At 38.2% G+C, this 12146-nt stretch overlaps 1 protein-coding gene across 1 annotated transcript in view; it reads left to right on the forward strand.

The window, feature by feature from the left end:
• PDGFC (platelet derived growth factor C) overlaps positions 1–12146 on the forward strand; it is a 106924-nt gene that overhangs the window by 45569 nt on the left and 49209 nt on the right. The window lies entirely within an intron of this gene.

Genomic DNA, 12146 nt, shown 5'->3' on the forward strand with positions numbered 1-12146 from the left:
ATCAACAGAATGGTTGAGTCAGAGGTTTGAGGGGTAATTGCCTCTCTTTTTCCCAACAGGGTGAAAGATGAAATATTTAAAATATATTAATTGGGCTTGCTGTTCATTCAGCATTTAAATTCATTCAGGAATTTAAAGTCTTCCTGTATCCTTACCATGTCTACATTATTGGTCACTGTCAGCGTTGGCAGGGGGTATACAAGGAGGAAACCCATTTGTATACCTGCATTGGCACACAGACATGATGCAGAACCTCAGAAACTTGTGATATTTTCAGATGCAACAACTTCTCTCAGTTATTGATGGAGAATGTGAAAAAATGTAGACCTTTTCTGCACAGCACTTATAAAAACATTGAATACAGAAAAAATAATTCAGGGTTTACACATCTGTTCTTTCGTTTTCTATTCTCTCTGATCTCTTAGAAGATTAAAAAAAATATTTTGTTGAGAAGCAGGAATTAATGTACAAGCACACCCACATAGTTAAAATAGCTGTGCATTTTGGAACCAAGATACAGTCCCAAGAGCGTTCCATGTATGATTGTTTCTAAGGAATGTCAGAGGATTGATGCTTCTGTCTTGACAGGATTCACTTCAGTTTATTGTCTCTCATCTAGCAAATTACCAGATTTAAGCATTAGCCTAGCTCCTGAGCAGCCTGATTCACATAGCAAAGAGAAACAGAGTTGCACGTCATCAGCATATTGGTGATGTCTTAGTCCCAGCCTCCTGATGGCCTTGCAAAATGGCTTCATAAAGATGTTAAAGAACTTGGAAGACACAATACTTTGCTGTTGAGGTTCACATACATCCCTGAGGAGCACCCCACCACCATCACAAACCCTTCGAGAGCCAGAAGGGAGGGAAAAGGTAATGTCAGAGGCTGTCTTGAATCCATATACCTCAAAATGGCTACTAACTACACCAATCCTGGGACTAGTATAGTTCCTCCAGCCATGTCAATGGGATGAATTTAAAAATAAAATATGGAGAAGTCAGGGGAAAAACAGTCACACATTCAGCTGCAAAGAGCTAGCAAGTGGTCATATCTCCACTATGGTTTTGCTCCCACCATTATCATAGGTTTGTTCTGCCATTAGTACTACTAATAACTTATTTGTATCTCTATAGGATGATCAGGATGTTATGCTAGGCTGCAGTCTATACTTATCTAGGAGTAGGTTCCATTAAATCAGACATGTATTGAATTACACTGTCAACTTTTTGCTGACTGCTGGGATTGTAGCAGCTAGAATTTTGTAAAATACTGCAAGGAGGACAATATGTAGTATGAGCAGCTATGGGATTATGCAGCAGTGTCCAAAATTTGAAATTTGATTCATGTAAAGATGAATGGTGGGTGCTGAGCAGGTCTAATGAAAAATGTCTTAATTTTTCCTAGCTAAAAGTTGGATGTGTGTAATAAGCATTTATTTCATATGATGTAAGAATGTATTGCTGTTTTGTCCCCTTCCCCAATACAAAAAAGATAGGTCTATGCTTTTCTGTGTAGATTTTGTTCTACACTGTGTAATCTGTGTAGATTTTGTTCTGTGTAGATTTTGTTCACTATGTAGATTTTGTTCATAGGCATCCCTGATGCAACTCTCATGTAAACCTTTAAGGTCATCCAAGTGTCTTGGCATTCCTTTAGCTCAAGATAATACTGAGGGCCTTGTCACCAACTTGGGCAGTCATCTAGATTTATATTTGGGTGGGAAAATCCCACCTACTCTTTGTAGGATTCCCTTTCTTGTCACTGAAACCACCTGAGCTCCTTAACTGTCAGTATCCCTACAGACTACTATATCCTCTCCATAAAATTTGAATACTTAGATTTAATTCAGCTGGGTTTACTAACTGGAGCCAGAGCTATAGCAGAATTAGCTCTTAAAGGGTATTTTTCAGCATTTTGCAAACTGTGGACACAGGTTTAGACCCTGTGTTTACTTTTCTCCTTGCATCCAATGTATGCAATTGAAATTAAATCTTGAGTTAGGTTACTGCCTTTATATCACATTACATACAACCTGTGTGTCCTTTTAAAATTGACCCTTGTTATCAGTTTTCTTTTAATTTACCATATATAGAATTAATACACCCCTTTGCTGAGGAGTATGCTTTGAGACTTTGAACAGACACAGGCCAGTTTTTGCAGCTGTGTTTTATGTGACATCTGGAATGCATCCACAGTACCAGCTGTAGTGTAAATGGAATAAAAGAAAACAATGGCAGATGAGAGGGATTCCAGTAAGTTGTGTCATCAAACTTATGAGGCTAGCCTAAACATTCAGGTATTGATAGGGAAATAGCTCTGTAGGCTGGAACTATTATTTTGCTAATTATTTATTGTTTTAATAAATATCTTCAAGCCCAGGCAGATTGTGAACTCATGGGCAGTGTACATAGGAATTTCAGAAGAGTTGGTGATAGTTTCAATCTTCAATTAATTTTTCAAGCTTTCCTTTCTTCAGAGGTAAATAACCATTAAACTCACAGAGTTGAAAGGAATCTCTGTGGACACTTGCTTTATCTGTGACTACAACAGTTTACCTGACACTATTTTTGAGATGCTTCCTTGCCAAAGGCTCCCATAGCAGCCCACAGAACAATTTCAAAGCCAACTAAACTACAACAAAAGAAATATGTAGTGTTATGAAGGCTACAGTGGTGTTTTCCTCTTGTTGTGATGGGAGTTTCTGGTGGGAAAATGCCACTCTAAAGAGTTCAGGTTTGCATCTGCTCCACCGTTAATTGGTAATGTTTTAACTGTACAATGGTTATCTTGTAGTTGTATAATTCCCTCCCTATCTAGACCTCTTGTACAAAATTTGTGGATGATAATCATAAGCAGTTAGTGAGTAATGTGTTTCAGAGACTTCAGCCAGCACACTTTAATAAGATCTTGTTCATGTTTCCCTTCATTCCCCCCCTTTCAATTATGTGTTATTTAAAACATAGTAATGGCGTCACACACAATCAACAAAAGGATGTGGTGCATGTTTGCTTGAATTCAGAAAAGCTGAGGGCAGGCAGGAGCAGCTGACACATTTGTTCACAATCTTGTTCCTTTCTCCCAGATCCTGAGAACATCTTATTAAACATAATTCATTTCTACATACATACACACTTCTACCCGCTGTAACCATCATTCTCAGATGTACAGATTATATAGGAGTTCCCTGCTTAGCAAAAGTCTTCTGTACTAAAACTGGGAAACATGATTTGGGGCTGGTCATGACTCTCTTGTTATGAAGATATCACTGTGTACTCAAGTTTGAGTTACAAATTGTCTCTACCCTCTGTAGGAATGAAAGACCAATTTTATGCTTGGTCATTAAGAGAATTTGGGTGGGAAGAGGCTTACCCCCAAAGACCTGCTCTGACAAATTTGTATTGTGTTTTGTAATTGTTCATATCTGCTGTTACTTGGAAAATAGAGCTAGAGATGAATATAGCCACGACAACCTTCTGGTCTTGTTCTAGATACTTGTCAGCCTCCTCAGGTTGCACAAAATGAAATGCTTCCTGGAGGACTGAGGCCTACCATCTTCTCCCTTAGATGCTTGTCTTTCCTGGCAATGAAATCAGTCAGGGCTGGATTTGCAGTATGAATATTGGCAGTGGTCAATGCATCATTAGATTTATTTCTTTCTTTCTTTCTTTCTTTCTTTCTTTCTTTCTTTCTTTCTTTCTTTCTTTCGTCTTGCATCTACTGCTTTTTGTTTGTGATGCCACCAAACTGGTTTCCATGTAAAGTTGGGGTACTTAGAGAAAGAGAGGAGGGAGGTGTGTGCCTATGTGAAAGGGGTGGGAGAGAGATGCACTTGGGCAGAGTGTGTGTGGGCGGAGAGGTCTCTGTGTGTGGTCTGTGTGAGAAAGGTATGTGTGTCGGTCTGTGAAAATGAATGACTGGGAGGGTAGATGTTCTAAAGAAGGAGGGAAGGGTGTTTGGTCTGTGTGTGAGAGAGAAAAATGTAATAATGTAGATCACTATGTAGGTGGCATTTTAGATACCAATTTTCTAGATAGTAGAAAAGGTAGGTAGAGCTAAGCTGCTAAAACCCTGAGCAGATGTTTAGGAGGAGATAGAATAGAGTATAACATTTCCTATACTGTGTTTGGAGATGCTTTTGAAGCAGTGTTGTGTGCATGTTGGGAAGAACCAACAGTGTGAGCGCGGAATTTTGTTTTTAAGGTTTTTGTGTGATCCTCAACTGTGCCATGCAGTTACTCCAAGTTAGGAATACAGCCAGGCAATGAAATTTTTTACCTTGGCACTTCCTGGTCCCGTCTCCTTGCAAGGAAGGTGGCCTTCTCCAGTGGAGAAGAAGTGGCCAAAGTCCCTGTATGGTACAGTAGGACAAGGCTTTCTCCAATCATCTAGAAGGTGGGCTGGGGTTTACACCATACTAGTCAGTTTCCTATTAGGAACTGGGTGGTTTCCTCAAATAAGATTTTCTTTCATGATTGGGGTAGAGTTTAATCCATTCCTCAGGAAGGGTGTTAGTTTGCCGGTTCCTGGTTTCCTAATATGCATTGCTTTACTTGCCTAGGTGCAAATATAGGTGGATTATCTGCCTTTGCCAAGAGGAAATACCACTTTGGAAGGGGCAAATGTTGATTAAATTATCAATGCCTTACTGTAGCCACCCAAGAGTCAGGCAGAGTAGAGAGCAAGGCAGGCTGCTGCTATGACTTATTTTATTATGTAGGCCTACAAAACTATGAGCCTGTTTGAGCATTAATATATGCGTCAAGAGGCCCTAAGAGCAGTTGGCCTGGTAGGTACTAGGGATAAGGGTTGGGTTTGCTTAAAAAAAAACAACACTTTGAAGTTACACACATACATAACCCTCAAAAAAACCCAAAACCAAATACAGGCTGTATAAAATCTGCTTGGGGAAACTTTTTTTTTTTTTTAAAAAAAAGCTGCTTTTGGGTAGTGGTAATATTAAAATCAAAGAGCATTTTATTCATCTGCCTGTTGTACAGTTCCCTGCTCAGAGACATAGATACTCTAAACGGATCCTAAACTGACAACCAGGGAACACAACAGCAAGTCATGCAGCAAGTTTTCAATTCAGATCAGGAGTTGGCTGTATGAACCAAACAGTTTGAAATTGTTTGGAGAAAAGTAAAACAATATATTTCAATAAAAACGGAAGGGTGAACTGCCTGAATAAGCAGTGATATTGATGCAATAAATAAATAAATAAAGGAGCCATCCTTTTTGTAGGAAAGGATTAATAATTATTAAAATATCCACGTTTATCCCTTCAACTGTAGCAAGGAAATCAAATCAGACAGGGCTCAGAATACCATGTGTGTATCTCCATATATCTGTAGATGGCTATAAAATATGGATTTGTGTATATAAATGTCTAATATGCAATCTTTCTAAATCTCATGTAAGTGAAACAAAAATATCATGTAAGTGAAACAAAGTAACACTTTATCAAAAAGAATCCAAAAGTATCACCAGGAAGAGAATGGCTAGCCAATATGTGGGCTTTGACTCTCATGGCTAAATTGACAAGTACAAAAATATGGGTACTGATTTGAAAGTTTACAATTGATTGTTGTGGGAGAAATCATTGCTTCAATAAAATGTCATTTTTCAAATATCTTAGGATACTCATAAATATAGGTAAAGTACCCCTGACAGTTAAGTCCAGTCGCAAATGACTCTGGGGTTGCGACGCTCATCTCGCTTTACTGGCCGAGGGAGTCGGCATACAGCTTCCAGGTCATGTGGCCAACATGACTATGCCACTTCTGGCGAACCAGAGCAGAACACAGAAACGCTATTAGCATTCCCGCCAGAGCGCTACCTATTTATCTACTTGCACTTCATGCTTTCGAACTGCTAGGTTGGCAGGAGCTGGGACCAAACAACGGGAGCTCACCCCGTCACGGGGATTTGAAGCGCCGACCTTTTGATCGGCAAGCCCTAGGCTCTGTGGTTTAACCCATAGCACCACCCGCGTTCATAAATATACAGTGTACTTATTTGTTTACAAAAGTATCTGTTAAAAATGATTTATATTTTCTGTTTTCTATTTTACAAAATAAATACAATAAACAACAATAAAAACCTTTCTCTGAAATGATTGTGAAAAAGAGTAAAAGCAAATGGGGACAAAAATAAACTTTACAACAATGTTTACTAGAGCTTTCCCCTTATATTAGAGCCCAGGAGGTTATGTGTATTTTCATTTGGTTTTAATGCAAATACATTGTTTAATTTTTAAAAAACTGCCATTAACAAACCTTTTGCTTGGGCAGTCTAGTTCCTGCCCCCAATTTATGATTCAGACAGAGTAGATTTGGCATCCAACACTTCATATTTCTTTCTTGACAGCAGTGCTTTGATGTATAGATAATACCTTGCTTTAATGTGGCATATTACAATCCCTTCTTGAAGCCTCCTACTTTAAACAGCTGTTATAGCTTTTAGCTCTCTGATTTTCATTTTATTTTTTAAAATAAAACTGACTTTGTGGTATTTTGGAAATAAAATGTTTGGTTCAGTTATGTATGCAACATAATAATTTTTTCAGATCTGCTCTTAAATGTTTGGAAATGGTCGGGATTCTTTCATGCAGTGCCATGGTAGATTGTGTAAACAAAAGTAAGGTATAAAAGTTTATTAGATGCTTGTGTTCTAAGGGTGATTCAGTCCCTCCTTCCTCACCCACATCCTCTCCCATAATGATAAAAGGGTTGCATTCTGCTGCAGAAGGTTGGTAATCAAATACAAGAATGATGTGCAGCTACCTTGCTTGCTCTCTTTCTATAAATGCTACTTCTTGTTCTGTGCTTTATGGTCACACAAGCCAAGTACTTGGGATTATGGTATGTTTCTCCCTAACAGGGCAGGATTCATAAGACAAAGCTGATTCTTAGTTTAAGATAGACTCATCATCATCATTCTTTAACCTATCTTCATCTTAATCAGGCTTCCTCAACCTCAGCTTTCCAGATGTTTTTGGCCTACAACTCCCATGATCCCTAGCTAGCAGGACCAGTGGTCAGGGATGATGGGAATTGTAGTCTCAAAACATCTGGAGGGCCGAGGTTGAGGAAGCCTGATCTTAATGTTGCGGAGTGGATTACAAGTATTAAAACTCTTATGTTGAAAACAGTGTCAAACAACTTACAATCACAGGAATCAGGTGAATCCTAAAGATACGCATCTCACCTGTCAAAAGCCAGGATAAAGAGGAGTGTGTGTTTCATTTTGTGATCCTGGATGCAAACATCATTTTAAGCTATCCACTTTCTGGCTTGTTTAGCAATTCATACAGAAGGAGGAACAATGGGGTTGCATGCACTGGCAAAGTTTATTGCACAATTTATTATGCCCAGTGCTCTTAACTTATTGTTATGTCAACACAGCCCGTACACATGAGAGAGAGGACAATCCACTTCTGGTTGAATGCAGAACTAAACTGTGTTCAGTTCATTATATTCTACGTAAGCTTGTAAACAGTCACATTTTTGGTCACTGACAGTAATAACAAGTTGCTTCCAGAAAACAAGTTAAACTTTCCAAAAGTAGTAGCAGCAGCAGTTGTTACACGAGGACTATAAAAGACCTAACACTTCTATATAATATACCAGCAGGCTAGGGAAAACTGTGGGCTAGTATTTTCTGAGGACTTATTTGCAGCTCTAGTCTAGAATATATCAGCATCAACTAATTGGTAACCAATCATTGTCTGGAAATGGCAGAAGCAGCTTGTGAAGCTTGCACTGTTGCTGTATATATGTAGATGGCCACTTTTAATGTGGACAAATGAGGCCTTTCCAGCTTTTCCACATTCATATTTAAAGTGACAACCCATAGCTGATTTGGAACACACATTGTTGAAATTTCAGGCAATTGTTTTATATTTATACAGCTCTCTAGAAAGAAACAATGAAGCAGTCATTGATTTCAGAATTTGTGTGTCCTGTTACCGTAATCCCGTTTGACAGATCTGTCATTAAAAACTAATTGAGATTAAAGCAGCTGGCATAAAGAGATGTCAGCTGTAATGCAGGAAAGATGGTGGATTCCCTCCTTCCACTGATACAATAAAATGAATTACTAGTCAGTTAAACAAAATTGTTATAACTTATATACATATATATATATATATATATATATATATATATATATATATATATTACTAATATATATATATATATATATATACTGATATATACTGATATATAGATATATATATATATACTGATATAATGTCTTCTTGCAGAAAATGCATTACAGTTGTTAAATAATAAGCAACATTAATAAACAGCTGTTGCATTGAGAACTAAGTACACTAAAATGATGCCAGTCATATGCAAACCCATCTAGAATTATTGCATGGATTGTCTTGTTTCTATGGCATGCTTATTGCAGCACTCTCTCTAACACTGCACAAATGAAAACTGAGAGAGACTGCCCTGTTAGTGAGCAGTTTGTCTTGGCAAACATTAATGGAGCCAACAAGCAGAAAGTGACTGATAAAAGTGGCATCAAGCAGATGACTCAATATGAGGAAAGGTGCAAGGAAAATGCCTGCCTGCCTGCCTGCCTGTATATATGTATACAGTGCTCAGGATAGTCTCCAGTAGGTCAAAAAAACAACAACATTAAAAACAAAATGTAAAAAATTAAAGATGAAGAGGGGCACAGCAGATAAAGTCAGTGTAGTCTGTACTAAAATACATACAAAACATGTATGGAGTATATTGCATTTGTATAATCTGGAGGACATTGGTCCCATTTTACAGATGTGGGCAAGTGATTAACCTAAAATCAGTCTTGAGAAATCACTAGCCTAGGGGGAGCATGAGAGAAGGCTGCTCTCCTTCACAGGACGGTGGGGTTGTGAACTGGCCCCGCACTCTCCCGCGTGTAGTGGGGGTGTGACGAGCCCCTGGTGTCATTGGGAGTCCCGGCCTGTGTTGTACCCACAGCCAGCCAACCCGGCTGGCTGGGGTGTGTGGTTTGCCGCATTTAAGCGGAGGAGCAAAGTGGCTGTGTTTTCCTCTGATCACTTTCATGTTTGCTTTTTCATTGCTAAGCCATGGTTGCTCTAGTTGTGTATAATGTGCCATATCACACGCACACAAAATGCCTAAATGTAGCAAATATTATGTATTATCTAAGGGGTAAGAATGCTGGGGAGCTTTGGGCTGAAATAGTTTTTCAAAAGAATAGTTTTTCAAATGAATTTGGTTTGGAATCACCTTGAGCTGTTACTTTATTGGAGGACTGTTATGAAACCCTGTTTTGATTGCCCTCCTTTTCTTTGAGGGAAAGCCAGAAAATAAGGTGAAAGTTGGCAACACATTTAAAAGTTACACATTTTAAGTTCATTTTGGTTAATTTTACTACCTGGAATCAAAAGGCAAGTTGTTTGTTTTTCTAGTAATAAGCACGATCTAAATCAAGGGGCTGTCAAAGGTGAGCCTCTGTAGCAAGTGAAAACACACTTTTTAGTTAAGGATATTTTTTAAAAAGTGTTTCCCTTCCATGTATTGTCCAGAGTTTGCTTCAGATTCAGAATAGGAAGCGGAGACAATCTTATCATTGACTTAGGAAGTCACACATTTGAGAAAGGGAAGTCACAGCAGAAGATCTGTCCACACAGGGGGCAACCAGGATCGTCTTTCCACTATTTCATTAAAAGTGGATGGAATGACAGCCAATGTGCCTCAGCCAATGTGTGCATGCGTATCTACTTAGAATGAAATCTGATTCTGGTCTTCCATATTACTTTTTAAAATTAAGTTGGTGCACTGAGGAAAACATTTATAGCGCTGAGATTTGAAATCATGCCCACATCATATTTGGATAGGGTATATGGCATAACATGTCTGTATCCATGGCTAGGGTGATGTTAAAATTCTTGTTCATTATGGACTGCATTCTTCCATATAAAATTCTTCTAGGGATAGATTTCTCAACAAATTACATATACAAACCCTTTCTATTTTGGAAATAAGGGAGAAAATCTGTTGTTTGCTGGTGGATGTGGGATAAATACTCTACACATGTTGTATCTATTTACAGATAGGTAGCCGTGTTGGTCTGCCATAGTCAAAACAAAAAAATTTTTTCCTTCCAGTAGCACCTTAAAGACCAACTAAGTTAGTTCTTGGTATGAGCTTTCGTGTGCATGCACACTTCTTCAGATACACTGAAACAGAAGTTGCCAGATCCTTCTATATAGTGAGAAAAAATTCCCACCACCCTTCTGAGTAATACCCCTCCCCACCTTCTCACTATATAGAAGGATCTGGCAACTTCTGTTTCAGTGTATCTGAAGAAGTGTGCATGCACACGAAAGCTCATACCAAGAACTAACTTAGTTGGTCTTTAAGGTGCTACTGGAAGGAAAAAATTTTTTTATGTTGTATCTATGTTTGGCTTGGCAGCCCAACACATCAGATAAAGTTTAATTGTACAGCATTGCACACTGATTGTAATGTGTGAAGATCTCTTATGTGGTCGTTGAATCTTTAACTGTGCCACAGTTTATCAACACACACACAGAGCGGTGTAGTGTGGTGGTAAAATTGCAGGTCGTGACATAGAAATGGTTTGCCACATCCACATGAACTGTTTCTTAGGAACAGCACACAAATACTTTTCTTTGAATTAAGATAAGATAAGGAACATTCTTGTAATTCCTGACCATGCCTTGTAGGAGTTATTGTACGATGTAAAAATCCAAATTGTCACTTTTATACCACAAAACATAAATATTAGCCTGTGTTTTGCCATTTTTTAAAAAAATTCCAGTTCAGAAATGTTCTAAAATACTTTAAAATGCATATTCATTAATATATCCACTTTCATACTGTGAAGTATCTTTTCCATCTTTTATTCTCACAAATTAAACCTTAGCTTCATACCAAGGTTGATATACTTTCAGGAGTTGTCACCATAATCCTCATAGAATTATAATGAGGATTATAATGATTATATAGGATGACAATGGCTGTTTGTCTTTCCAAATATGAGGCCTGTTCTTTCTGAAATAAATGGTGCCTAAGGGGGAAGAGACCTACTTTGAGATTGACATGACTATACTTGCCCAGTTAAGGTTTTCAGCTTTTGTTTACGATAGCAAGGCTTATCTAATTCTGTTACCTGACATGATTTCAGTTTTCTTTGCTTGGTTATGGAACCAATGTGTAATAGTGCTTTAAAGAAATTCCAAAGTGGTTTCAGTGATATATGCTGTACCTACAAAAGTTCCCTTGTCACTTGTTCTGAAAAGAAAAGCTGCTATTTGAATGGAAAGTAGGTTTCTTTCAGTCTAGTAACCAGTAGAAATGGCACCACTGCATTCCCCCCCCTCTATCTCAGGATTTATATTGGCATAATATATCTGCCTTTCAGTTTTCAAATATTTCATTCCTTTCTTACCAGAATAATTTTATGCATGCTCATTTAAAGTAAGGCCCACTGTTTTCAGCGGGGCTTATTGTCAGAGAAGTACCTATGCATAAGATTGCATCATTAATCTTCAGTGTATCTCAAACTGAGTAATATTATTTGTATAGCTAGCTCTGTATTGTCCACACTGACTGCTAGTGACTCTCTAGGGTTTCAGACCTGGAGCTGCTGGTGATTGGACTTGTGACCTTCTGCATGCAAATCAGATGTGCCACCACTGCTCTAAGGCCCTTCCCCAAGCATACTTGGTGCTCACAAGTGTGTTGTGTTTGTGTGCTTGTTTACCAGTATATACACGTACAGGACAAGTGTTGAAATGCCGAAACCAGATACCTTAATTACATTAAAATAGGTCACTAAGATATCTGCTAGAACTCTAAGGATCATTTTTACAGGGTTGTCATATTTTGGAGAGCAAAAAAGAGGACACGTTTGCCGTTCTACTTTTAACAATGGATCACTATGATGACTCTCATTTTACATACCCATGAAAAAGAGGACATGTCCTGGAAAAAGAGGATATATGGCAAACCCTAATTTTTGGTGCTGCTTTCAGGTTGAGAAGTGTTTTCTACCTAAAGAATCGGTTTTCTCAGCATGCACACAGATGGCCTTAAGCTAAACAACTAAAATAATATTGCCTATGAAGCAAAAACAGAGTACAAGGAGGAGATTCTTAATTT

Source organism: Podarcis raffonei, chromosome 9, assembly GCF_027172205.1.
Source record: "Podarcis raffonei isolate rPodRaf1 chromosome 9, rPodRaf1.pri, whole genome shotgun sequence".
Classification (NCBI taxonomy): Eukaryota; Metazoa; Chordata; class Lepidosauria; order Squamata; family Lacertidae; genus Podarcis; species Podarcis raffonei.